The sequence below is a fragment of the Bombus flavifrons genome, chromosome 4 (assembly GCF_040668555.2).
Source record: "Bombus flavifrons isolate JBK064 chromosome 4, iyBomFlav1_principal, whole genome shotgun sequence".
Classification (NCBI taxonomy): domain Eukaryota; kingdom Metazoa; phylum Arthropoda; class Insecta; order Hymenoptera; family Apidae; genus Bombus; species Bombus flavifrons.
In genome coordinates, this window is record NC_138445.1 from 8,889,563 (window position 1) to 8,916,822 (window position 27,260).

The 27,260-nt window shown below is 43.4% G+C and overlaps 1 protein-coding gene across 6 annotated transcripts in view; it reads left to right on the forward strand.

Annotated features, from left to right (window-relative positions):
- The window catches only part of dachs (unconventional myosin-IXb-like dachs), a 110,840-nt gene that overhangs the window by 4,070 nt on the left and 79,510 nt on the right, over positions 1–27,260 (forward strand). For 4 of the 6 annotated variants that reach the window (XR_011172937.1, XM_069111664.1, XM_069111660.1 and 1 more), the window contains exons 3-4: positions 3,391–3,627; positions 3,740–4,385. The exons of 1 other annotated variant lie outside the window; for it this stretch is intronic. The gene's annotated coding sequence lies outside the window, so the exon portion shown is untranslated. Of the gene's footprint in view, positions 1–181; positions 3,127–3,390; positions 3,628–3,739; positions 4,386–27,260 lie in introns of those variants that run through there. One more of the 6 variants, XM_069111661.1, reaches the window with a different exon arrangement.

The following is a 27,260-nucleotide window of genomic DNA, read 5'->3' on the forward strand; positions in this document are numbered from 1 at the left end:
TCGTAAGTTGTAATTCTTGGAGTATCATGCGGAGGGAACGTGTACTGTTAAGTACTTTGTTGTTAAGCACGTGCGTACATTCTGGTTATTTGTTTTTTTTTTAACCTTCGTTTAATCGGTCTGGATACAAGTCCCATAAAACGCAGCGAGTTATTTAAATCAGTTTGATGAAATCTATCTATCTACCTACATTTATTACTTATACATCGTTTCGTAGTCTTAAAATGTATTCAAGATACATTTGTAAGATTTAAAGTACGTGAAGAACGCGAATCACGAGGTTAAATATGGAAGAGAAGTTTGTTCATATGGATTCCTCCGTTTATTCTCGGCTCATGATCTTTGAATATGTTTTAAAGGGAGATCAGAGGGACAGAAAACATCGGGATACGATGTACGACGTACAATTAAACACGGTGGCGCGGCAGGAGCGATCGATTGTATAGGTGCACGCGTCGCGTCGGTCCGCTATTTTCTTCCGTTTGGCCGGTGTCGCGTGGGGGTTAATTGGCAGTCGGAGAAAAGGCTTTCATTAGAGGGCCCCGTGATATATCGTCGCGCGACAGAAGCGAGGCGGACGCAACGATCCTCCCCCTTCCCCTTATGAGCATCGAAGTCGAAGAGGAAGAATACAAGAGCGAAGGTGGACAGGGAGCAGAGACAGAGCACGCGGAAGACAAAAAGAAGGAGCCATGAAACGAAAGGGAGCGAGGGTAAAGAGGACGATCAAGGGGACGAGATTAAACGAGGGACAGAGACGGAAATTGAGGCATAAAGCTTGAGGAGTAGCGATGGACTCGATTCGTCCAGAGAATACAGAATCACGGAGTTCAAACGTCGCATTTAGAAGTCAGAAACTAGAACTGAATGTAAGATCGGACGTAATCTCATGGCGCAGAGGAGAATAAAACGAGCGATATAACGAGATTTAACGCGTTTTCTTCTCGTTCACGTTCTAGTTGCGTGATTTAGCCATCGCATCTACGATCCTTTCTCGGTGTTCTTCAGAAATTCTAACGTAGCCAGAGAGGAAGATCCGTCCAAGTACATACTTATCTTCGAGATCACTGCTCGAATTTCTCAAATTCATTAAGATTATTAAGTCTTTGAAGAAGACGGAGCGGCGGTTGGAGTTCGAGCAGCGAGACACGGAGGATTGTAACAGAAGACATCGGGGAGGCAGTAACGGGAGCAAGCAGGAAGAGACAACGTGGGGAGGACAACTGCGAGTAGACAAACGAGGAAAGGAGAGAATCGGAGGGAAGTGGAAGGAGTACCGGTGACTGGCAGCCTCTGGCTCCGATGTCTCGTTTACCATAATACAAGGCCTTCGGTGAGGGGCAGTCTGGAGGATGCACAGGGACCCTCCTCGAAACGGTAGCAATGTATCAGAAGACCGTGAAAAGCGCATCGCGGACGGCCGCGGATCCATGGACTTAAAGGACGCGCACTAGAGACACGTGATATCCTGTCGTGGGTTCTGTCTCTTCTATCGTTGTACCACGACGTTGTTACGAGGCGTACCTGTGCTTTTACACGACGTGGAAAGAACGATCGCGAGAACCTGCTGGATATTGTGCCTGCCGCGCGGATGTACATACCGGTGAAGACGGACAGGCAGGAAGAGCGACTAGATAGATGTAGGATTTGGTTGTCGTCGGGTGTAGAAGAGGTATCATTAGAGGCTGGGCGATTTATTAGCTTGTCTTTAATCAAAGGCCATTAAACCTGTATGATTATCTCTAATGTTGGATACCGCTTTAGTTGAAGAGAAAGTATCGAAATTTCGGGTTCGAAGAATTACCATCTTTGTCGGTTATCACCTTTGGCTACTGATTAATGATCTATATTAACATATTTTCCAACGTTTTTTTAATGGTAAAAAATGGTCGATAAAGTTGTACGTAGACGAGAAACAATTTCTCCAAGAATTCGAGAGCGATAAAGTTGGTGGAAGTGTTGTGTATAGGTGCACATATGCAGGTCGCTCGAGACAGAAACGTAAGGGAAGAGTAGCCGTGGTTGTCGTCGACGACGAGCACATCTGCAAATTAAGCGAGCGCACACCGCTTGCCAACTGCTTCTTCCCAGACGTCGAAAAGTGGAAAATCTTGGAATATCTTGTTCGTTATACGTGATTTCTGCAGTCTACTCTCTGCCTTTCGTCCTGAGGATGTCCCGGATGCTTTCGTATTTAACAATTATACGAGAATGCGACTCGTGACTGTCCCCGGTATCGTTCCGTCGTAAGTTTCGCCAGTTCCCTACCACAAATATTTGCCGTTCCAGTGCTTTTTCCTTTCCTTCTTTCGCAAGTATTTACCACTTTTATTCGTACGCTTTTTCTTTTAAAATTCTCATATCTATCTTTTTTTTATTATTTTCTTTTTCAATATGCTTTTTGTACATGCTCAATTATCGATTGCAATGTCGACTCAGAACCAGTTTCTATTAAGGATATCTTACCAATCTTTCTTCTTCTACACAGAAATTTATCTCTTCTTCGTTCTTGCCCATTCGACACGATCCGATATCTCTCGAAACGCGTCCTCGAACGCGCTCCACGCCATAAGCACGATGTCACGTCCGTACAATTAGCTATGGCAAAAAAGAAGAAGGAAGAAGGAAGCCAGGATTTTCAGGTGGGCAACGGTTTCGGTACGCAGGGATACCATTTGACGGACCATTCCTCGTCCTCCCTTTCTACCAAGAAGGACGCTCTCCCGAGGATCTTACTCCTTCCTCCCTCTTCTCGTTCTTCTCTCCCTCTCTTTCCTCTTCCTTTCCCATCCCTCCTACTCCCGTCTACTTCTCTTTCGGCCGCTCTGCTCTCTGTCTCTTACCATTTCGAGGCCGCTGTCTTCGTTTCACCCGGCCGTGCGATCCGCACACGCCACTTCTTCTTCAGTGGCCGCTGGTACCACTCTCGGCTAGATCGCGCCAAGCACACCTCCTCTTGTGTTTCCTTCTTCTTCTTCTTATCCTCCACCACCACCACCACCACCACCACCACCACCACCCAGCGGCATCGTCGCGGCCAGCATCGCTTCACCACCACTCGCTGGTGAACACCACGTCCACTCCACCTCTTTTGCTATTCTTCCAACTCGATGAAGTAACGCGCCGGTACGTGCACGCGTCTCTTCCGGAACTTAGGTGGCATTCGTTCGATCCGTTCGATTTCCTAAACGAAATCGGCAAGTTCCAGTGGATCTGATCGAAAAATTAGTCTGTGTTCGATCACGAGTGAAACTTCGTACAAGGATAAAAGAAACGTGCCGAGTTCGTTTGATCGTGTCGTCGATGATCGTTTACGTCTGCCGATTAGAGGTTCGAGAATGAATCCGTGAATCTTTCGTTTTCGATTAACGCGAAAGGTTTGTGTTTCAGAGATCGATATCTTCGACGTGGTGAGACTGTCAAACAGTGTTATTTGAAAAGGTGGTCAGTGGTACTGAATTAAAACATCGAAGAGCTGGTGGAATGGGAGTCAGGAAAGTGGAGTGAAGTCGGTGTAATTCGAGGCGACAGCGGTCCTGCCGTCTCGTTTGCACGTGGTTACCTTGACACCGCGACGTGCACCTGACGGCGAGAGCGTCGGGGACCAGAAACTCGAAGAAGCACGTGGTACAATTAATTAACGAGTCTTTCACATACTCTTCTTTCCGTAAAAGACGAGTATTCTTCTACATTGGAAATCTTACAACGTCTGTAATTTGTTAAATTAATTAAACTGCAGATCGTTCGAAGACGGAAGATACTTGTTGGAGATTTTAATCAGTCTTTCTGTCATACCGTTTGCAAGATCTTGAAGATTAGTTGGAAGCACCGGTTTTCACTGGAGGATTAGCACGTGGTTACGTCGTGGGAGGTTGCTTCCTGTTCGTGGCTTTTTCACAGTCAAGTCGTGCCGTATTTGTCACCGTGCAATCGGACCTAGAAGAACATGTGTTAAATTAATGCAACTTCTTTCGCGGCTGGCACCATCTTCGATTTGTCACGGATACTTTTCTCTCTCGTCGACGCCGTGAACCGTGATGGATTAACGGTCCGGAACCAGCGAAAAAGGGTAGAGGGAACGTCGCGAGAAAGGAGGCTCGCGCGCGATCTTCCACGCTTTGTTTTAGCAAACAATGGGGAACGACGATTAACCTCGCTTCCTTGGTTAACATAATTGTCCGTGTTAAACGGTCGCTAACGCGAGGCTAGTTCGTATACTCCGAGTATTCGGTTTACGTGCCCAGGCATTCGAAGCTGGGGGTTCGACGATGTTGGTGATTTCAATGCTGGCAATTGAGGTGATCTTTGGGACGTGATTGTGTCAGTGTTTGATGGAAATCGAGTTGGACGACTTGTTGGATTAATTGTCGGATGTTACAACCGAGGTGAGTTTAAATATCTTTTCTATCTAAAAAATTACGAAAAGATTCATTATTAAAATATTGGAGTATTGCGTATCTTGCATTATCTTCTAGAAGAAAGAAAATAGAAAATCTCTTATGTTTGAGAAGAATATGAGAGAAACATCGTTACTCGACGTAATTTCTTCTTCCAATTTTACGCTAAAGATTTCTTTAAAACATTCAAAGCCATTTTATTTGTCATATAATAAACTTTTATTGTAAAATTCGATGAAAACGAGGTTACTAGTGAATGTAGAAAAGTAGAACCAAAAGAGTACAAGTAAAGGTAAGAGTAAAAGGTAGTTCGATCAAAGAGTGACCATTACTTGGCGTACACCTTCCATTTGCATGGGACAACTGTTTAACGATTTGATCGGTACTTTAATTCGAAAATTATACGTTTAATCGTCGTACGGATTGCCCCGATATACGTAGCCGTACTTCGGTGTCTTCAAGCGCGAGTAAATATTCATTAGGTGACCACGTATCGTTTTCTTTCGAATGATCTTCCATTTGCATATCACGTCATATCATTGTTGACACTAAGCCTCGAGACTGCTCGGCGAGGATCTGTCTACTTCACGGATTCGTCCCCTTTTCTGTTCCTCTTGCGTTAGTCTTGATCGAACCATGTGTGTAGGAGTATCTTTTAGTACCTATATCTTCAGTACAAACATATCTTGACTCGAGTATGTATCTTAAGATCGCTCTTTCGAGTGTGATCCTCCTTAAAACGTGCTTTTACTTATTGAAGAGGGCAATTCTAAAGAGACATGAATTCTAAAATAGCACAAGTCTGCCAATCAATATTTTGAGAAAAGATGGTTTCTTTAATATTTTGTTAATAATTTTGATTCTCTTTGCGAGTTCATTCTGCTTAGATTTTTAATACCGCCAACCAAAAGATTTATATATTTTTATATTCTAAAGCATATCATACATCTCCAAAGACAAGCTTTTAAACAATTTTAGGATAGGAAAGAGATATCGTAGAGTCTGGCTGGATATTCGGTTTTCTAACAGAAAGACAGATCATATTTGTGGAAAATTAGGGATCGTGGACGGGTTATAGGAAACGTTTGAAGCCATTCCATGTATATTTTACGGTCGTGCATCGGCGCAATTGGATTTTAGTACATGCACAATTTGCCAGTACAGAAACGATCGTCTCACGTCGTTCGAATGTAATAACTCGAAACACGAAATCGCATTGCTATGCCGCCGGTAGCTTCTTGTTCTCGGGTTTAACGCATCGATCGAACCTTCATCGAAATTTCTCCTCTCCCTTAGGAAGTCAGGCGAACCCTTGATTCCGGTTCACCTGACTTCCTAAACGAATTAATCTTCACCCTCTCTCCCTACTCGACAGGTGGCATTTTCAATCTACTCCTAACTATAACGGTGCTTTTAGCCCGGTGCTTGGAAAATTTCTGTATCAATTCCGATAAATCGAATTATTTCCAGCGTAGCTATAATATATATGTATTCTTTCATTCAAGAAATTATCATTAATTTCGAATTTGTGAAACAACCCCGAACGTTATTACCGTTTGTTGACACGCTTCAACATATTTGCCGACAAATAACGACAAACGGGAAAACCACGCTGGTGCGGTCTAATTAATAGACGAACGATAACGGAAATTACGCTTGTCAATAATCGTTGTCGACATGACCCGGGACGTCGAAAAGCTGGAATAATTATTCCCGTTTACTCCAACGCACCAGCAGTCCTCTCGGAGCTGTAGTCTCGTTCATCGAACTCCTAAACAAAGATTCGCGTTCGAGATGAACGTAGGGTACATACGTATATGTATAGTCGCGTACACCTTGTCTCGTCGAGGACTTTTGCGATCGAGGTTTTAGCGTGTTCCAACTTTTTCCACTCCGTTGGTCTCCTATTTCTCTCTCCTTTTTTTTCACTCCGGTCGATTAAGCGATCAATCAAAGAACAGCGGATCGCGATCAATTAGCCGACGTCGAGCACCGTTTCCTCCGGGGAGGTTCGAGTATCGTGGAGTAGGGTCGATTAATTATCGCCAGATTTTCTTGGTTCGCGTGCAACTTAGACGAGTAACGGGGACAGCCGGAGAGGATCGACAGTTTCTCGAGAAACGTCGAGAATATTCGAGATCGCGCCTTCTCGATTTCCAGTTCATTTGAATCCCTTCCGTGTCGCTGCGTTTTTCCATTCTCGATATCTCTCACCTCCTCCCTGCCCTTCTTCTTTTACTTTTGCCTCGTCCTCTTTTCTTTTCCTCGTTTTATTTCTGTCGATCGACTGGAATTCCGTCGCGATCGACGACGTAATGACGCTGCGTAGGAAATTAAAGGACATGGGGGATAAGATCGAATGCGACGGTATTGGGTTACGAGAAATGTAAGTGGAAGTCGAACCAGTACCTCGCGGGGAAGATTCTTGTTTCGTCGAGGTTATTATTGGCTGTCTTCAACGCTCTATGATTTCTTACGAAATTCGTCAAGAATCTTTGATCGTTTAAGTTGTTCATCGAGAAAGATGAATCAACTCGTTCTCTTTGATTCTTAGCTTTGAGCGAAGGATCCAGTTATTTGGAAATGTAATCATAAATTGTCGAATCACCTCTCTTAGAAATAATTCTTCTTTATTAATTTTTCACTTCATAATTATACGATCTTTACTTATTCGGTCGTTACTGTATAATTAGAAAGTCTCTGGTTAAGGAACGACCCGATTAATAAGTTAAAGCATCCTTAATATATTATGAATATTATTTTTACCAATTTCCCACTACTCGACAGTTCCATAGACGAATATCGTGAAGATCTCTATATCCACTCTGGTCGCAAGTTAGAATCACAGTTTTTAATTGGTCGCAGGCGAAACGAAGATTTAAAAGGCGCGTGCTTCGAGTACCTCCTCTTGATTGACGCGGCCTCGTCGTTTTACTACTTCGTCTCAAGGATTTCTCTATGTATTTCCCCATTCTGTTGATGAAAGAGCAACGTGACTTGCAGGATACTGCTTGTCGAGTAAGTAGTAGCAACAATCCTATCCTCGGCCGAGTAATTCAACAGCATTCAAGTTCTAAGAACGTTTCGGTATCGTGGGATTCCTTAAGCGGTTCGAGCTGCGAGTTTAATCAGAAACCTTCCCTTCCATCTGCGATTAATTCGATGATAGACAAGGAAAGCTTTCCACAAAAATCGAGTAGCATTTACTAGTTTCCTTCAATATCTGGGTCTTAGCAGTCCAAAGAAGGAATTTACGTAGAATGAATTTGCTTCTAAAACTTCCAAGGACAAGTGAGTAAAGTCTTGGTAAAAACTGTAAAACGAATCGATATCAGCGATCACGATCCGAATGTAATCCTCGTTAACGCGTTCTTCCCTCGTACGCCTTCTGGTAGAATTTTCTGCTTGTTCACGCATTCTATGCGTTATTGATTAACGAGCCGCATCCATCAATGGGGCAACGATTCATCCGGAATCACCTGGACGTGTCTGCAATTCACCTCTATCTTTTACGTATCATCTCGGTTACTCGGCTTCCCCATCAAGGCTAAACGCCTCGAAGTAGTACGAAACTAGATACCCGCCGGCGTGACGGGGTTCCATCGGCGCAGGCGGAGGAGAAAGGAGCGTTTAAGAAAGATAAGACCTCATGACCGTGAAACCCGTATGGGTTGGCGGTGAACGGTCACGAACAGCGTTAGTCGCGGGGGAAACGAATCGATGCGAACGCAACATGGAAAGAGACAGAAAGAGGTGGATAGACGAGAATCGTATCCGTGACTGTTACTATCTTTAATAGAATCGTGTAATTCGTCGATTGCCGCAAAAACAAGAAGATACTCGAAGGGAACGGATACAAAAACTTGCGCAACAGCCGCACTTCTCCTCTTCGTTACGTGTCTTGCCTAAGTTTCCTACCCCTTTTCTTTCACCCTTGTTTTTCCTATGGAATTCGCTCTAGTATCGATCGAGTCTACTGTGTTTTAACGATATTTATGTAGTTTACGATCAATCGCGGAAAGAGAATAGGTACAAGTTACGAGAGTCGATAGCGGGTAAGTTTTTTCGCGAATTCATAGGCACTTTATGTTGTGCTTTGAGAGGAAGTACATTGTCCTGTCTTCCTCAATGGTCTGGCCTGCTCTTGTAATTTTGTTTCTGTACCGTTTTATTGTGCGGGATAGTTTTATTACACACGGTCACGACGCGGAAGAACGTAACAAGGTAGATGTTGTAATAGAAACGTCTCGAGGAATCTCCCGTTTCTTTAAAGCAACCGTATTCGTACCGCGTGCAACAATGTCGAGGGAAATATTGAACGTCCACGTGTTCGTTAGAGAACGGGTTCGGCCACTTTGATGAATTTTATCGCGTCTGGGGAACTGTACACCGCCGGCCGAGCTTTTACGTCAGGCTCAGGCGAGTTCATAGTCGGGAATAACCGCGAAATGGTTCCTCTTTCCAGCGCGATATTTCCACACTACGCGAGCGGTTGTGGCAAAAACCGGGATCGTCGACACGTTCCTAATCCTTTCAAGGAAACAGACCGCGTGGAGACGGCGACGATGTGGCAAAAAGCCACGTCCACCGTGGTCCATTCTAGTGTCACCTTTGCTCGTAATAAACGTCCGCGCGAATCCTGGCTAGTCGCGTTCCTCTGGGACGATTTGCATTGGGAATCGCGGTCTTTAACGAAACCTCCGACACCTTTGTGCTTTCACGTTTCATTTCCATGCTGTTAAAGGATGAACATGTTCTTCTTACAGATAATAACGATAAATGGCTCCACGGAATAACGACCGATTACGTTTGTTTCTTCGAAAGGCAAACAATGTATTCTACTTAATATAAAGTGGTGCCCTGTACGTTTAACGCGAGCAAGAATTGGAGTAAATAACGGTGAATCAATAGGATTGGTCATTCGTGGGGCAACTGTGGATCGTTTCCTCGCCAAATTGAGTCGAACGATTCTTGTTCTGCAAAAACGAGTCCGCTGAAACGCGCCACATGTTTCTATACGCCTACCGTTTATAAGAATCCGGATGCTTCGTTCGACTTGTAGTAGCAGTATGTTACTAATTCGTAACTGTCAAATTAATTGAAAATTTATAAAGTGGACGAACTGCGAATTGAGATTATCTATTGAATTAGAAATGAGTTAAATATTTTGACAGTAATATGTTTTATTATTTCCTATACATTATACCATTGCCTTGTTCTATTATATTACTGTTTGCATTAACGTCAGTTTTTTCATGAATTTGGATTTTAAATTTTAGGGAGAGATTTAAAAAAATTGTTCGAATTGGATTCCACTATACATAGCTATGATAAATATATCTAAAGCACGAAATCAGTGCAGTTCATTCATTCATGCATAATTTCTTTAATTAAATTAAATTCTTATCGAAAGGCACCGGCGTTTGAATAGTTTCGGCCGATAGTGCACCTTTTACAGAGACAAGAATTCATCGTAGAAGTTATCGGACCGCCGATATTCCTCTTCGGGCAATATTAAATTCGATCGTGGGAGGAACATTTTTCAACAGTTTTTTTGTTCCGTCTTTCGGAAGAGCTGGTTGGTAATTAGACGAAGTCTCTTCTGGCCTCAGTAAAGTATCGTTGTCTCGAAATAGCTCGAGCCTCGGACGGATCAGCGGTGCTGAAAGACGCTTAACTTCTTTCCAATTAAACCGATACGTTTTCACGGTGCGCCAGGAATCCCGGTTCCACGTGTACCAGCTAATTAGAATCCCCTTCCGACTGATCTTTAATTCATGACTTATATTCAACCGCACCACCAAGTGCGCGAAGGATATCGGTATCCTAGGAGCGTGTGCGCGGTGTCCTTCGACGCCGGACCCACTGAATTACATCTGTCCCTGTACTTACCGACACTTTTCGCTGCTCTTCCAACTCATTTACGCCGATTTTACGGCCGCACGGTATCGTCATTTGAATTTCTAATCCGTCACAATTAACCAGCGCGCAATGCTCGTTCGAGGAAAACCGATGGAATCCCATTCACTCGCTCGATTTACGATTCTTTCCAGTTCATCCAGACCAGTCTTTAGTTCTGTATCGATCGTTGTCGTTACATTCTCCGCGGATCGATCGCTACGACCCGTGTCCCGTTTGCGAGTTTCCGCGCTATTTTTTTCCAGATATTTATGCAAATTCATATTCTCGTGGATGTAATTTAAAAAAATGGAGCCTAGATGGAAAATTGTTTCATCTACTAGATATTACAAGAGGTACTATACTTTGGATATATTTTTTAGCTTTGAACGTTACGCGCATTCTATGCATTTTTGCGCGCCTTTGAATTGGAAATATCGGCAGATTTTGAACGGTCATTGGAGATTGGGAATTAGAAAAATACGGAGGTTTAAATTCGAACGTTGTTTTTTTTCTGGAATTTTTTGATTCATCAGATGTTTAATAAGAATGTTTGATGATAGTTAATGGTGATTTGAAGTGTGTTGAAACGATGGAAGCAAGGGCAGGGCGAGAAACCAGCCTTTAAGAGGATCAAACCAGACGCCGCGCCGCGTCGAGGCGAAACTTAAGATATTTTCTCGAGGAAGCGAGGTTAGCTTTTTGCGAACATTACCCGGCTCTCGTGGGATTGCACGAATCGTATGGTTTTCACGCGCGACGCGTTCAAACTTGTTATCGTTCCTTGCTTCGATCTTGCGCCGTCGCTGTCGGAGAATTTTAATTGTTCTCTTGGACTGCGACGTGCTGTGGAAACGATCAGCCTTATAACCGCGTAGAAATAACGGAATTCAAGTTCATGTCATTAAATTCACACGATTTTTCCTTTGCGAAAAAAAACCGAACAGATTTACAAGCCTCTGCTATTGAATCAAGACCAGTTGTCCTTTAAGATTTTTTGCTTTTTCGATGAAATTGAAAGACACCGATCAGAGTATCCTATCGAGGAAACTTTATTAATTACTAAATTTCTATTTCGTTAGCGTATCACTGTACCATTGTATTACATCGTTTTGCGATTAGTATTGCTTATAGAAATGATTAGTTTTTAACTCTTAAATCCGAATACAAAAATTATAGATAATTAGACGTTCTTCTCTCATAAGAGATAAAATTCGATTATTATAGAGGGTTAATAACATATATTTCCCTCTCCCGTTTTCTTTTATGTCCTCGAATATCTTGAATATATATTTCTTGGAAACAAATAACGCGGCGATCAAGAGATAAATACAGAGAAGTATTACACTTTTAGCAGACTTAAAATCTTTTCGATGGCATTCAAATCGCATGAATTGTCTAACTGCAGAAGTAGGGGATGGGAAGAATTCCGTGACACGAACATTATGTAATCGTCTATGTATTTCATGATCATTTGGACAGCCAAGAACAATTTACCATTTATTACACATATCCTTATAGTCGCAAAAACGAAATATTTCATACGTAACACTAATTGGATAATCAAGGAACTGCAGTAGAATATGAAGTTCCATCGTGATCCTTGGTTATAGTTCTTCCTGTTCGCAAATCGTCGGGGGATCATGGCGCAGAGTAACGGTGTCGGTTCCTCCGTCATGAATCATCGTGATTTGAAATTCATGATGTTCCCTGTTAATCACCGCTATCGTACCCTCGAGTTATCTTGTCTTTGCCTCTACCACGATATTGATTCGAATTCTCGTTCGTTGAACGCGAGAACCGTTTTGCTTCGCGATGGTGCGGTAATTTGTAAGGAGGATCCTTTTTTTCTCGAGTCAGCCGTTGTAACCGGGGAAAAGTTTAAGCCGGGAGTGTAGGAGGAGGACAAGAATGAGACCGTGAAGAGGACACGAGCGTGGAAACGGTGGCGGTACGCGAGGAATTCATAATGGAACTATGGCACATCTTAATAACCGCACTTAACGCTTTATCTTTACGACCGGGGCAGGGAATTCGCCGCGTGAAAAACCATAAAGGCCTTTCGGTTCGTTACGAAAGATCTGTGGGGCCGTTCCTCATCCGTGGGGCACCCGGTACATGGACAAAAGAAATTACTTCCTCGTCGGGAAGGAATACGCGACTCGCAGGCGGACTCTGATAGCCTCGCCCGGGGAATATGTAATCGGGGTCACGGGATTAATTTTGACGTGGAACTGTCATATCTTGACGGGCATTAAGCGAAGCAGCTTGAAGGATGGCCGGCGCGCTCGCGCCGCTAATGAAAGGTTTCCGCGAAATTGAGCAATCTGAGAAAGTAAACGCGCGTTTTAGACGTTCCGGTAATTTGGAGACACGGCCAGGATTTATGGTGTTGCGTAGCTGGAATGAATGTTATCGGATGGCTCGTTATCTTCCAACGTAATTTCAATGCTCGAGATTGCTATTTAAATTGAGTTTCGATCGTAAGAATTTCAAGTGGATTTTGATCGTTCTCATTCGACCTTTCAACACTAGAGCTGGCGATGATTCCTAGTCATCGTATGGAACTTGTATTAAAGCAATCAAAGCGAAAGGTAGAGGTAAATAAGCTGAAGTTATCACGATTTGCTGAATTTCATTTCAACGATGTTTCTGTCTTGATCTTAAAACGTTCTTCGTTTAGCAAAGTGCTAGAACAAAGCATTCTACGCTTACTAGATTATCTCTGTGTTGAATTTAACGTACGATCAAAATCTTTCCATTCTCCGCTCTCCTCACGTAAATTCTCTATTGAATTAACAAGTTCTAACGATCTCACCCGGTATAGTTGCGATCGTACAACAATATGTATAATAGGATGCGATCACGCGGCTACTATCCAGTCCCCGTTGCTTCTCTACTTTGTTACCGGCCGCTTCTTTATTCGGTATAGGCATGCTCTCTTGCAGGAGAAACGACGGGAGATTCACGGCAGATTACGCTTGTAGGAGACTGCGTGGAACTCTGGCGGCTGGTCAACTGCGATCAGGACACCCGTTACATTCTAAATACTTGTAAGCACGCCCTATTACCTGGCCGAGTTTAAACAGTATTACAATACAATAGGCATGACCACCCCTTTCTATGTTAACCTTGTCCTTTCGTGCCCCATAGACCGGCACGGGCGTTCGCATTGCAACACCATACAGGGTGTTCTTATCCATCGTTCTTCTTAAATCTCCTAATTAAAAATACGGATGTTCTAATACGGATAAATAATAATGAATACTATCATAAATAAATTCTATATCTAATATGTTGTATTCTAATACGGATAAATAACAATAAATACTGTAATAAATAAAATAAAACATCTTTGACGAATTACCATGAATAGTTTCGAAATAACATTAACGCGATAATCGGGAAGAAAGACAAATAAAAAATGTAGTGCGAATGGCTCGAAATGTGAAACACGCGAAATATGTTAATTTACATTCGCGGCCTACGCATATCGACGTCTGACTCGTTCGATTCGCGACTGCCGGAATTCAGTGCTCCCCTTCTCACGTCGGTTCGCCCTAAATTCCCATTTTTCCGACATTGATAAAGCGGTGAAGCTTTAATTCAACTATATCTTGTCCTCCGAATAAAACGCAAAATGTATTTCGATTTTGAGACTTTGTACATTTTTGCATATTTATAATTGCCACGTATGCAGGTAAAAATGGTAAACACCTGTAATCTAATTCTAACTATAGCCTTCGTATAAGAGGCGTCTACAGAAAGAAAACGTGATAAGTAAAATTTTTTATACGTTCGTGTTCGAACGAGATCGAGTTTCAATAAAAAAATTAAGTATAAGTAGACTTGTCGTCTTTTCCTCGCGTGCTGCACATTTTGTTTAATCTCTTGGAAATGAATCGGTATCACATACCGCGAGGTTTTATCAGCGTGGGAGTGAAGAGCTTACGGGGCCAACGAACGGCGAAGGAAACGGGTCGGCATGCAAATGTCCGGTTGCCGAAAACGGACAAATCATTGCCGGCCCACCCCCTCGATCTCACGACGCTGCGGGGCACACGGCAGTGATAATTACTACAATTGCGGCGCGGTAATTCTGGTGTCTCGTAATTGTCGGCGTTACATCGTCGTGTTTCGAATGCAAATGCAGTTAAGGATCTAAGATGGTAGATTAGCGAGTACGTAACACGGGAAAGGGTTGGTGAAGGAAGGGGGGTTACGAGCGCGACGACGATGGTGCACGTGCACTGTGCACGCACGCGTGTGTGTATGCATCATACGACCCAACGTGGGGGTTGTCGGTTTTAAAGCCATGGCTTACTGTACTTCCGAGGGGAATCGAGGATGGTAAAATGTGGCTGAAGACGGGGTCAGAATTGAAATTTACGCGCGACTCGTTAACCCTGCTATTGGTGAACATGGTTAGACGTTATTCTAGGGCAATTAGACGTAATTGGATGGATATACATGCGATAATTTCTCGACTCTTTTAGGCGAGTCTGTTCTTGATACGTTGGTTAAGGTACATCGCTCTTTCGAAACGAATGATGCAGCAGGAGCGTCGTATGACGGAATTCGTGTCATCGTTGTCAATCAAGGAAGAGAAGAGAGTAATCGACAATCAAGAATCATTAGGATTTCGAAATGTCGGTTTCTGGGGATTGACTTTCATATGGGTCGAACGAAGAACGTTTTAACTATTTCTTTATAGAAGTTGAAATAGAAGAGAAATACGGTAGTTCGATTAATTTTGGGGAAAAGAGCTGTTTCGAAGCAACCCTCGTCACAGATCCACCGTAGAGATAAATAAGCGACGTCGGTTGCTGGATAGTCGGTTGCACGTTCTTGACTTTAAGCGGCGCCTCTTGCCAGCCCGGGATCTCTACCGTTCTCCAATGCCACCCGTTTCCCATTTGTTCGACGATCATCCAAACACAAGTTTATCAACGGTTCCCGCGCTCCTTGAAACTTCCTGCCGCGATACGTCACGTTCCAAACGGTCGAAGTTACTTTACGGTTCGGCCTCTCGCGGAGGAAGCGGTACAAATTACACCGATAATTCTCTCTGCCCTTTTCTCCGGGCTCCGGCTTCCCCGTCCTCGTTATTTTTTACTACACAGCCGCCGAGAAGTATCGCCTCTTCTGCCTCTCTTTCACTTCCGTGCAGCGTGCGTCTTTCGTACAAGAAAAACTTGTGAAACTCCATTAAGATGTCGAGCATTGGTGTCCGGTCGAAAAACGAGACGTCTCCTATCTTCGATGGGTGACAGCCAAGAGATGCCTTAATCGACCAAACTTAACGATCGCTCGGTGATTAAAGCCTATAATCCTTTCGGGACTTCTAACGACCTAAAACGGAATAACACGTTGTATTCTCATTCGGAATTCTCAATCACCGATTCAGCCTTTCGTCTCGGATGTTCAATTGCTACGTACGTCGTGGGTACGATCGGTTTGAATCTCTTTCAGTGCAGCGTGTAGTTGGACGCTTAGGACGTTTCTCATTCCATAGAAAGAGGATCTTCGACATTCTCCGTGCTCGTCCTTTCCCCGATACCCTTTGAAGCCGAATATCGGCGTTGCGATAATTGCGAGCGAGAGTCTAAGGTTCGTGCGCCGGTCGGACGCGATCTAAGATGAGAGATTAGCCGGTAAAGAGAGGGCCGTGAGTACGTACGGGCTTCTCTGTTGGTGTACGCGTGTAAATATGGGGCTGGTAAATAGGCACCGTGGCTGCGTCTTCTCTTTCTCCTTCATTTCCTTCTATCCTTTTTCTCCGAGTCGGTGCTAGCGGCTGCTAGCCATCGTTCCGTGTACCAGGATGCGCTCGTACACGTATCCTCTCGGCCTGGGAGCGGGATAGGTAGACGTTTAAGCTAGCCGGAGCCCATACGTATCGTTATCGTGGCATCGTCGTTTTAAGGCCGCGCGTTTGCAAAGGCGGTAGCACAGGCTGCTTGTTCCCTCGATCCTTGATCGTCCTCGATTCTCCAAGTGAATGATTCTCGATTTCAATATCCAGGATAAACTACGGTTTTGCGGGCACCGGGCCTTTGGAATTCAGTTTTCGTAGATTTTTGAATAGTTCGCGATTTCTAAGGGTTTGAGATTTTCGGGTTTGATTTCAGCGATCGCAGTGTAGGAACGTGGAAGCTAAATTGAGTACTAATGGAATGATAGAAGCTAAACTGAATTTCCTATTCACGCGGAATAAATAGAAAGCTTTGAAATTTAGGTTTCGTCTGGTACTTGAATAGTTCACGATTTCTAGGGCTTGAGTCGCGGCATTGTAATACAGAAATGTATGTAGATTTTTATTCGCTAAATACGCGCGTATAAATCTACGCGCGATACATGGATTCTCTGAATTGTTCTTCGCTAACCAGCAATATTCGATCAATTGAATCAGGAGAATTCCAAATTTTATACTTATTTTCAATACGAAAAATTAGAAATTATATTTACTGGTTTATTTTCGTTTATCGAGATTCGATACGCTTTGAATCCATCGTTCTTTAATTTAACGTCGAGCAAGTACGGTGGACAGGATCAGTATGTCAGTTGGCGGGCAGGGAAGCGGGCCTTCTAGTTATCGAAGCTGTTTCCTCGAAGGGGACACCGAGTCAAGCGCGTTTCCTTAATCCCTTCTGCTCGTGGCTTATCGGTCGACAGATCGTGATCGTCCAGTGCGACTGGCTGACACCGTGAAACATCGAGATTTAATTAGTCTAGAATCGCGCCACACGACGTCGTCGCGTGTGTCCCTCTGTATCCGTGTCTCGACTTTTTACGGTTGTCACTGGTCACAGGTCAGCGGTCACAGGTTTGAAAAATATGGTGTTGAATCATAGGTAAGCGCTCGTCGAGATCGCTTCGATGATAAGAAACTAGAAAGTCTGGGAGAACGAACGTGGCTTCGATTAAATTTGGGATTCGATCAGTTCACAGAAATTGATACTTATCGTCACCGTGTTAGGACATGATCTTCGGTTGTACTATTTGACAGAGGCTATTAGCGTTTGAAAAGAAGAGATTTTTACAAGTCTCATTGATTTTTCAAAGGAATTCCATAGTTCCGTAAAGAACATTCGATTTTCAGCTAGCTTGTAGATCCTAGTTCAGATAACGAACACAGACGACGAATGCGAGAATCTTTATCGCCGCTTTGATTAATCCCTTCTACTCGCGTGTCTAAACTCTTGAATTATTTATAAACATCCCCCTTGACTTTGCCACGGTGAAGCCACTGACAGAACGTTCGTCATAAACGTCAGACGCAGGAGAGTCGCGGAGTTAAATTCGCGAACGCTTCGGTTATCGTTGGAACCCATCCGCCAGTTCTCCGGGACTTGATCGTAATTTATTATCGCGTTGCTGAGGTGAAATTAGCCTCCAACGAATTAAAGCGCACGGTTATAATACTTGCTACAAGACCGTACGCCGGAACAATAATGCCTCCTCCGATATTTTCTTTTTCTCGTGGGATGCGTGCGTGCACACTCGGGCGCGCGCGTCCTGGTACTCGCTCATTAAAGAATTAAGTGAAATCTTCGATGGATAAATTAACGATAAAAGATCTCCGGCCGCCGATCTTTCGTGCGTTACCTGTCTCGTTCCATCTTCTTTTCCCTCTCTTGCTCGGTTTCCAGTGGAAGGCCAAGGCTGTTTCGCGAGCTGGTGATGTTTTCAGCGTCGATGTGGGAGCGTCGAGTTTGGAGGGAGGGACCTCACCACTGGTCTGACCCTCTAATTATATGGTACATCGTGTACCGAGTGAACGCAGGTCGAGAGGTCACGGTTGCGAGAGGCACAAAGCATGCCACACGGGAGATATATCGAAAAATTCGCCAGGCCAGGGCAGCCATATTGGCTTTGGTTCAGGTTTTCGCGGCGGGTAGCCAACCTACGAAATTTACCGACCGTCCGATAATAATTATTCGCGCTTCGTGGACTCGTGGAGACTCTGCTGTCTGCGTGCATCGAGTCCAATGTTGGATGGCGATGGTTCGTCGTTTTCTTCGACTTGGTTCCTCGGAGTGAAGACGGGATGCGTGGTCGTAAGAGACGGATTGGACCTCTTCTCTCACGCGACACGGGTTCGCATCGAGTCTCCGATCCAAAAATGGAAGAGGGAGCTTGATGATCTCTCCTTCTACGGCTGATGTTCATTTTTTCTCCGAGTCCATTTCTCAAATTTACGTTTGATATATGAAATCCGGCTAAAAGTCCGAATAATAATAGTAGCAGAGCTAGAAACAAACTGATGCCAAGCTGCGGGCAATAATTTTCGTGTAACGAAACTGTGCGAGGTCCGTGTCTGGATCTTTCGCAAAAATTAGATCCAGCATGCGTACTTTTGTCGCAAATTTACGTGCGTTTTTTAAATCCTCCAGATGCTGGTCAGTCGGAGCGCGTTTGCGTTCTCTACGTAAAATATGATCGCGGGAACGTGGCTCGTTGCGCGATTTTTCGCTGGATCCAACCTCGATCCGTCCGGTATTCATTTCCGTGGACAGTGCTATCGATCTCGACTGCGGTTCTATCGAGGGACGCGCGATTCCGCGGCTTAAAATATTTTCTGGCCGATTGGGCTTCGGGGATTTTTCAGGCATCGATGGAAAGTCTCCTGTCTGGTCAGCGGTTTTCTATTTTTTAACGGTCCGCTAGCCACGGTGACACCTGTTGCGGAGGATGGCCGTTCAACCGGGCCGTAGACGAAATCTCAATCGACGTGTCATCTTATACGAACATCCTGCACAGAGTCCTCGTACGAGGCTCATCTCACGGCCCGTTGCCCGTTGTCTGACAATCATCGAGCTAACTTATGTCGTTGGGCCATTAACTTTTCCTCCATTCTTTCCACTGTTTCCTTTCTACGAGGGATTCTAGAATCCTAGGAAACATAATTTTACTATACTTTTCGTCCATTAACTCCTCTTACATTGTATACGATTTCAGAAAATGAACGTTTCACCTAATCTTTTCCTTCTTCCTTTTCCACGAAACATTCTAGAATCATCAAGGATTTCCACTTCTTCCTTGATTCTCCGTTTCACAAATTACATCGCGCACGATTCCATAGAATTATTCTTCTTCGTCTGCAGACTGAACATCTTCCATTTCTATTCATTACAGGGGATTACGCGTTTCTCTTGGCATAGAACGAAACGGGCAGAACAAAACAGCGAATGCATTTCGCGCGACGAATACACGCGTTTATTAACGCAAAGACGTCTCTAAGAGCTCGTGCTCGTGTCGTTCAAGCGAGTAGAGGGACAAAGCGAGAAGCTGGCGGCGTCGACACCGTTCGACATCGAAAATTAAAGAACGTCTCCGCTTGGCTTGAGAGCGTAGCCTCGTTTACGCACGTTTGAATCGCGCGTACTTAATGAAAGAGGGCTAGCGCTAAGGGTTGGTGGATGTGGGGGTGGCACGGGGTAAAAAGCTCTCGAACGAGACGCTGCGTTCTCGCCGAATAAAGCTCGCCTGGCGAGCACGTCGGGAACAGGGTGGCCTTTGAAATATTCCAAGTGCGCCGCGGCTTATTTATTTCCGCGTTTTCTCGAGACGTCACCGCGCGTCGCTGTTACAGCAGGGCTAGCCACCGAGCTTTTCTCCCTCTCTTTTACGCGTTTTTCCCTCTTTGGCCTCGTCGACGTTTTCCGCGAGCAGACTTAGCAAGACTGGAATTTTAATTAAGCTTTTTTGCCATCCGTTGAATCCCTGTTCCGGCAAGGCAGCTCCAGAGGTCCCGTGGCCGCGGAAGAGATGCACGTTCGCGATCTAACGGGTGTCCTTGGGCTGGTGTGTGCGCCAGACGGCGGCGCCAAGATTCTTCGAAGGGCAGCCGTGTCGCGGCGATGACCCCGCGAACGGAATACAAATTGCTCGTCGCCTGTAAGCTTTTAATCCCACGGACTATTGGCTCGACTAATCGAGCCGCCCACTCCACCCATGTCCGTGAGATTCTTTCGTTGGGAACTGGGCCGATCCTAAGGCTACGAGCGTCAGGAACCGAATGAGAATTCGTTTGATATCGCCGCTTCTTCTTACAACCGGACGTTTAATGGAATCGAAATTTCGAGAAATTCGATTCTTTGAAACATCTAACGCAGAATATTCAAAAAAGTGCAATGTACAATCTTTGAAAATTTCTTTTGCGAGATAGAGTAAGTTTAACATGTTTTAGCCTAGTGTAACCTTCAGCCTAATTTTCACTCACACATTTCGTCACTTCTTTACTATATCTTTATTTTCGACGTTATTTTTGGTTTCGAGATAATAGTTGACTACAGTGATTTATGAACACGTTGAATACTACATAACGCATATTTGTACGTGACATCTTTCTTCATCTATATAGACAAAGCTTCGCAAATAATTCAGTAGAATTTTCTACAGTACAATATAGCATAAGAATAAACAAGTATCACGTATACCGTGTACAACGTGTTACGCACGAGACTTGTTAAAATTCAAAATAAAAATAATTCAGAGTTAACAGTACTATTTTCTTCGTGTATTTCTCATGTACGATGCCAAAGTGCGTTTCTCACGGTACCAAGCTCTGTTTCTCTGGTTCCAGTCGAGGCGTTTCGAAAACCTTTCCGTGACCTACACTGCCGCTGACCGCCTGGGGGATGCTAAGTAATAGCAGCGTAACATCAGCACGTCATCATCGACGCCGAGTGTGTACAACACACGACCCGGCACTTTGCTGCCCGCCTCACGCACCGATCCTTTCCTCCCTCTTCCAAACTTCCTCTTTTTTCTCTTCTTTTGCTTGATTATATACGTACACAGCTACATTTTGTTCCGTGGCCTCTCACGTTGCGCGTGTACGGGCCAAGACCTGCGTTTTGCCTCGTTTCGACCAACAGCTGTGTGAGTTCAAGCATCTTTTCAAATATTGGAAACATTAGCCTTTCACATATCGCTGAAACCATCGACGGAATCTTTGAAAATTCGTCGAATCTTTGAAAATTCGTCGAATCTTCGAAAATTCGTCGAATCTTCGAAAATCTGTAAAATCTTTCGAAACCCTGAAAACTCGCTGAAATTAAAAATAAAAATGTTCGATGATAGAAATATGTGCCATGTCAGATTGTTCAATAAATTTGGGTATCGTTTTAATTTAATAGGTTTATAAGCGTGGGAAAACGGCAGCCGGGGCGAGATAACGTTTTATTCCATCTAGGACTTTCCCTTCTTTCGGTATCACCGTTACGAAATTGCCAGGCCGTGGCTGGTTCGCGTAACGAGTTCACTAAGTGGAAGTTTTTAATGCGTGCCCGCGAGTGAACGCGAGTAAAATTGCTCTGGCCATCAGGGGCTCGCGAACAGAACCGGTGACGCTAAAAGTAGACCGGTGAAATTGATTTCTGCTCGTTCGACGCGTTATCGAGCTGATTAAGGTGCATCAGCGATTCTGTATAATTTACGAGGGGCCGATGGTCGCCGCGGGAAAATTGATTGATGAGTTTCGCGCGTTACATTCGACTACCTTCGAAAATTCCACGGTGTCCGGCATCGATTCGCCAACGTTTAAAAGTAAAATATACATTACATTGTAAATATATCAAGAAACTAATCGGTTGCAGAAAATTCATTTGTTTCCGTGTTGGATTCAATCCAGGCTAACGATAAATAATCTAAATGATGAAAATGTACAATGTATAATCCTTGTTTATAAATATTAGCGTGTTATAAAAAAATTAGATAAATCAGAATGATTAATAGGGATTTAGTACAATTGTCGAGAATTATAATTTCATTTGAAACTTTATCCTATAAAGAAATCATACTGTGTTTAGTACTGGGATCTTAATCTCATCAATTATGTATTTAATTGAAGTTTTAATTAATCTCTGTCTTCGTATTACTACTTTTCTCATCGTGTCTACTGTTACATGGTTCATGAATATTATAACCAAACTTGAATTTTAACCAGAGTTTCGGAGACATCTAAAAATTATCGTTCTAATTTTCCTCAACAAGATTTAGTTTGAAACATCTATAGAACCATCTAGCAATTACTAATTTATTATCCCGTAATTCTCGCGGATAGTTTCTCTCAAACTTTTATTATGTATTTTATATCCTTACTTTCCATGAATTCAAAATTCTCATTGGTAATCCCCTTTTTTAATTTACTTCGATTATCCTAATATTTATGAACGATGTTGAATACCCACGTGACAGGGTAATTTATACGCTCTCCAATATTATGTAATCCGGAAGTACGTGATTGTGCTCGACATCCAACACGCATTTGGGATTTGTGCGCGTATGGCGCGGAAAAATCCATTTTCGGATGGAGGGTTAAAATTACAATTCCATTCGATCCGGTTGGATAAGAGATCGACGATGAGGATGAACATGAGCGTCTGGTCGAAAGAGGAACGTAATCGGGTAAATCCGATCGAATGGCCCTGGTAACACGATCTACACATGCGATAAGTACTTTATAATCACCCTGTGTACTCGGTAGGCGGCAGGGACGTGGGGTTGGCTGCATTCCTATACTTCCAGAGGGAGAAAACGCAACGCGAGGGAGGTTAAGATGATAGACGAGCCGATACGTTCCCACGCGGTCCCGCGAAGATGTCTGAAACTCGTGTTGCCTTTATCTCTCGTTCGCCTGTTTCTTTTCTTCCTTAGTACCGGTGTAGTGGGCGGTTATAAGGCCCCGAGGGGCCAACTGGGGCCCTAATCACAGGCTCGCCCTCGCTCGTACGCAGAACGTATGCGTTCGCGTTTCTTAAACGCGCTATACGAATGGTCTCTCCGGTTAAAAGCTGGAGTGTAACGCGAACGTTCTTAAATACACGCTGTTAACTCTCCCCCATCCACGGGATGGTTCCCACCCTTCCGCCAACACTACGATGCCTGTTTCGTTTTCTCTTCCTTTTCTCTTCAACCATCTTTTACCACGAGAGAATACCTCTCTCTCGTTTCCCTTTGTTTCGCTATCTTAATCCCTTCTCCTCCTCCGCCAACCACATCGTCCCGTTCTTCTCGTTGTTTCGTCCTCGCAGGTAGTTATTTATGCTCTCTCGTATCGCTCGTTTTTCCTGCCACTTTCCACGACGATGTCCATTCTCCTCCCTCTGTCTCCCGTTTCTTTTCACCTTCCGGTTTTTTACCATTCCCCAGACTACACGTCAGATTATTCCGTTACTCTTACACAAGTTGTTGGCTTTTTCTTTCTCGCTTCTTTATCGGAAGGATCTACTCGAAAATATCCTTCGCCCTCCTTAATTTCCGTAGCTTTCGGGCTTTACACGTTGTTCTACATGCTCATTTTCTCCCGTCCCTCCGCCGCTTCGTTTTCTTCTCTTCTCTGTGTGCATCTATCCCTCCCACGACTCGCAGACACGAGGGTGCAGAGCAGGATGCATGGTGTCCGCGTTGCATATTATATGCCCGGACCGGCGCGATACATGCGCGGTTTACACGCACACTCAGACACACGCTGAACGGCTTACACGGCCGACGAAATAAAATTATCGCGAGCGCTTTACGTTCTAAGGTAAATCTCCGGGAGAGGGGACGAGCGGTTAAACTAACTTTCGCGTGGCCAGCGCTTTCGTTCGCTCTTTACTGCCGCGCCGGTATCGATTTACGAGAATCGAGACCTTGCCTCGCCTTCAGCGCTAAAGTTGCCGTTTAAAATTAGGACCGGATATTGGTATTTGCAAATTTTCACAGTAATAGAGAGTAGTTTTTATCTTCGACTTTTATTCACTCTAATATTGGATCTAATATTGGCTTTTTCGGGTATTAGGTTCGCTATATTTCTATTTATTCTAAATGTATCAAAGCACTTGTATAACGCTGATAGTTTCTTAAATTTCAGAATAATTTGTCTTTTGAGGATAAAGAAAAATGACAGTGGAGAACAAAGAGGCCTTTATCTATCTTCAATTTTTACGTTTATTATATAGATGTTAATTAATCACATTCAAGTATATTACATTTCTTACAGAATTTGATACTATGAGAACGAAATGTAGAATTCGATGAAACATTAAACTTCATTGTATGTAGAGATACTTTTTGTAGCCACGGATTTTAAATCAAAGAGCGGTATTTCCGAAAATTTTCTGATAGACGTTGAAATTTTATCTCTGTTTTACCTTTCCCAAAATTTTCTGATAGTCGTTGAGATTTTATCCCTGTTTTATCTTTCGAGGCGTGTCGACATGTGAAAAATTTTGAGAATTTCGCGGCGCACTACTGCCAGAGAGAATCCTTTTGATTCGCAATAATCGCAAGGCAGGGAAAATATGGATCACGAGGGAAGTATAACTAGCTGCTAGTCGATCTTGGCTCTCGTCGCCCGCGGGACTCGTAAGGCAAAGGACGAAATTTATCTCGCACTAATACGCTTTAAACTCATTGGACGTAAATTTATCAGGCGGCCGTGAGGTTCCCGCGCTGTCGCCCCGGGCTCTGCTTTTCGACGTGGAGGAGAGGCGAGGTCAGAGACTCGGATGTACGAACGGAAGAGCAGCGAGCACAACACGAGCACAAGGTGTGCCTCGATCGTTAACAGTCCGAAGTTATTTTTGCAATTGTTAAAAGGGAAAAATAAGATTTGTCGATCTTTTCTTACATTTTTTATTAAATCATCTTTTCTTCTTCCTTAATCTCTTCTAATCTCGATCTTTTCTTAAATTTCCTTAGAGGTACAAATTGCTAAGTATTATTCAAATTCATACGAAGAGTTGAAAGTTATGTCTTCGAATATTAAAACACGGTACTATACACGTACACGTAAGTAAAAACACTTGTAGCATATTTCTTCCATGTAAATCTGAGTCTTACGTGTCATCCTGTATTTGCCTGGTTTTGGAAAAAGCAAGACATTTGTACTATTTTCCGCTGGTCCCTTCATGTTCTAGAAAATTCATTGAATTATGATGATATTTTTCACACTTGTTACCTCTGCATACACAAATTTCATGTACGAGATTTTTGCTGTTTCACAACGCACGATAATTTAGACGTAGTAAAGTAATTTACCAAATGAAAAATCGGTCCGTGGCCGTGGTAGGGTCTTCTCGGACGATCTACGACGATTCGGTCGATTGGCCGGTTAGATTTCGTGGGAGATACGCAAAGGAAGGCATCGATTCGATGAAACGTACGGTTTCCTGGTGTCGGAGATTCCAATCTCAATCTTTATTCGTGTATTGAACTACCGGTGGTCCCCGGATCGTCGAGTGGATCCACGAATACTGTAATTCACCGTGGGTGGCACGTGTCGAGTCACCGTACCTTCCCTCTTATTCATCGCGATGTTTATGCATCGCGGTTTAAAGCGACGTCCACACGGCGATTGAACGTATCACGGCTCCTATGGGACTTTCTGATGAATGTTTTCCGCACGATAACGAACCACAACTCCTGGATTAACATCGAGGTAACGGTATTTCCCTACATGACGATTGAGACGATCAGGCAATCGAGAGTGGCATTTAGTACGCCTAATTGGACGTTATCGATGATCTTTGAATAATAGAAAAGGAATGATTTGTACGAAACGATAGGACACTAAATCAGCCTGTAATTTCTAGGTCGGTGGTTAATAAATAAATTAGAGATGAAATAATTTGCGTTACTTTCCTAATACAGAGCGACACGAAAGTACCTCGATTCGTTGAACGTTAAGAAATTATAAACTGGACGGTTTAAAATTAATTTTTGTGTTGGAAAATATTACTGGGAATAATAAAATAATAATTTGTTTAGAATTATCTTTTCTAGCAAATATTTTTAATTTTAAACCGACTTACTTTAATGTTGCTATACGGTAAAAAGGTAATGTAGAACTTTCGGTGACATATTCGTGTTATTGTGTACGATACTTAAGATATCGAAGAAAATTCCATAAACGACAATAATGTGTGTTGACGATTAAGCAGGATTAACCAAGGGCTACGGCGTGTTCGCGTGTTGTAGGACCGTCAACGCTACCGATCGGCTTGTCGCGAGACTTTTTCAGTCGAATCGACGGCGTGTTTTCGTTAATTAATGTTCTAGGTTCGTCTTACATTCTCTCTGTATGGCGATGTTGGCTAATCTTTCTTGGAAACGACGAAACAAGTTTGGCGAACTTACCTTTCGCGCAAGCTCATCATCGTTGGCAGAATCCTCCGAGTTAACTAAACAAGATCATAAAACAAGAAAAAAAATGCTTTATCGATGAGCGTCCTTTTAAATGTACAAAAAGGGTTTAACAGTTGCGACGAAATTGAACGTGAAAGGAATATTGCGCGGCGTGTAAAAAACTGAGCAAATGCTGGAAAATACGTCAACGCGTCGGGGTTGAATGGAAACGTGTATTGTTACTGTAACGGTGGTAACGGGACCGTTAATATGTTTATTGTTGGCCAACCCTCTAAAATGGAAATGGTCGCGCTATTAAATCGTACTGCTGTCTCCCATAATCCCATGAATATCCGCTATAACTCTTAGCATACCGTTGTTTTATTCGTGTCTCATAAACGAGGAAATGTATCAATTTCCACGCTGGGAATTCAAAGTTCTATTATTAACCGAAACGACACTTTTTATCGTTGCACCGATGAAAACAAAAAAAGCTTTCAGCAGCTGGGAAAAAAGAGGCGCGTATTCGAGTCGGAATGTCATCCAATCAAAATTTGTAGCATTTTTTAAATTGAATCGCGTAGAATTCAAATTGGTGATAACTAAAGAAACGAAAACATAAAAGAGATTCGTTTACCTCGCTAAACACTCTAACGAATATTTTAAATGTTTAATACATTTCTGCATACTACGTACATTCTGTGCATTCCCAAATTTGTATATATCAAAAATTCATAAACACTCACAGTTTAGTTATTACAAACGATGCTTTCTTGTAACTAAAAAAAGAAGGACAAAGGGTCGATAGACATAGAGAAACATCAGATTCTGATGTTAAACCTGTGGCTC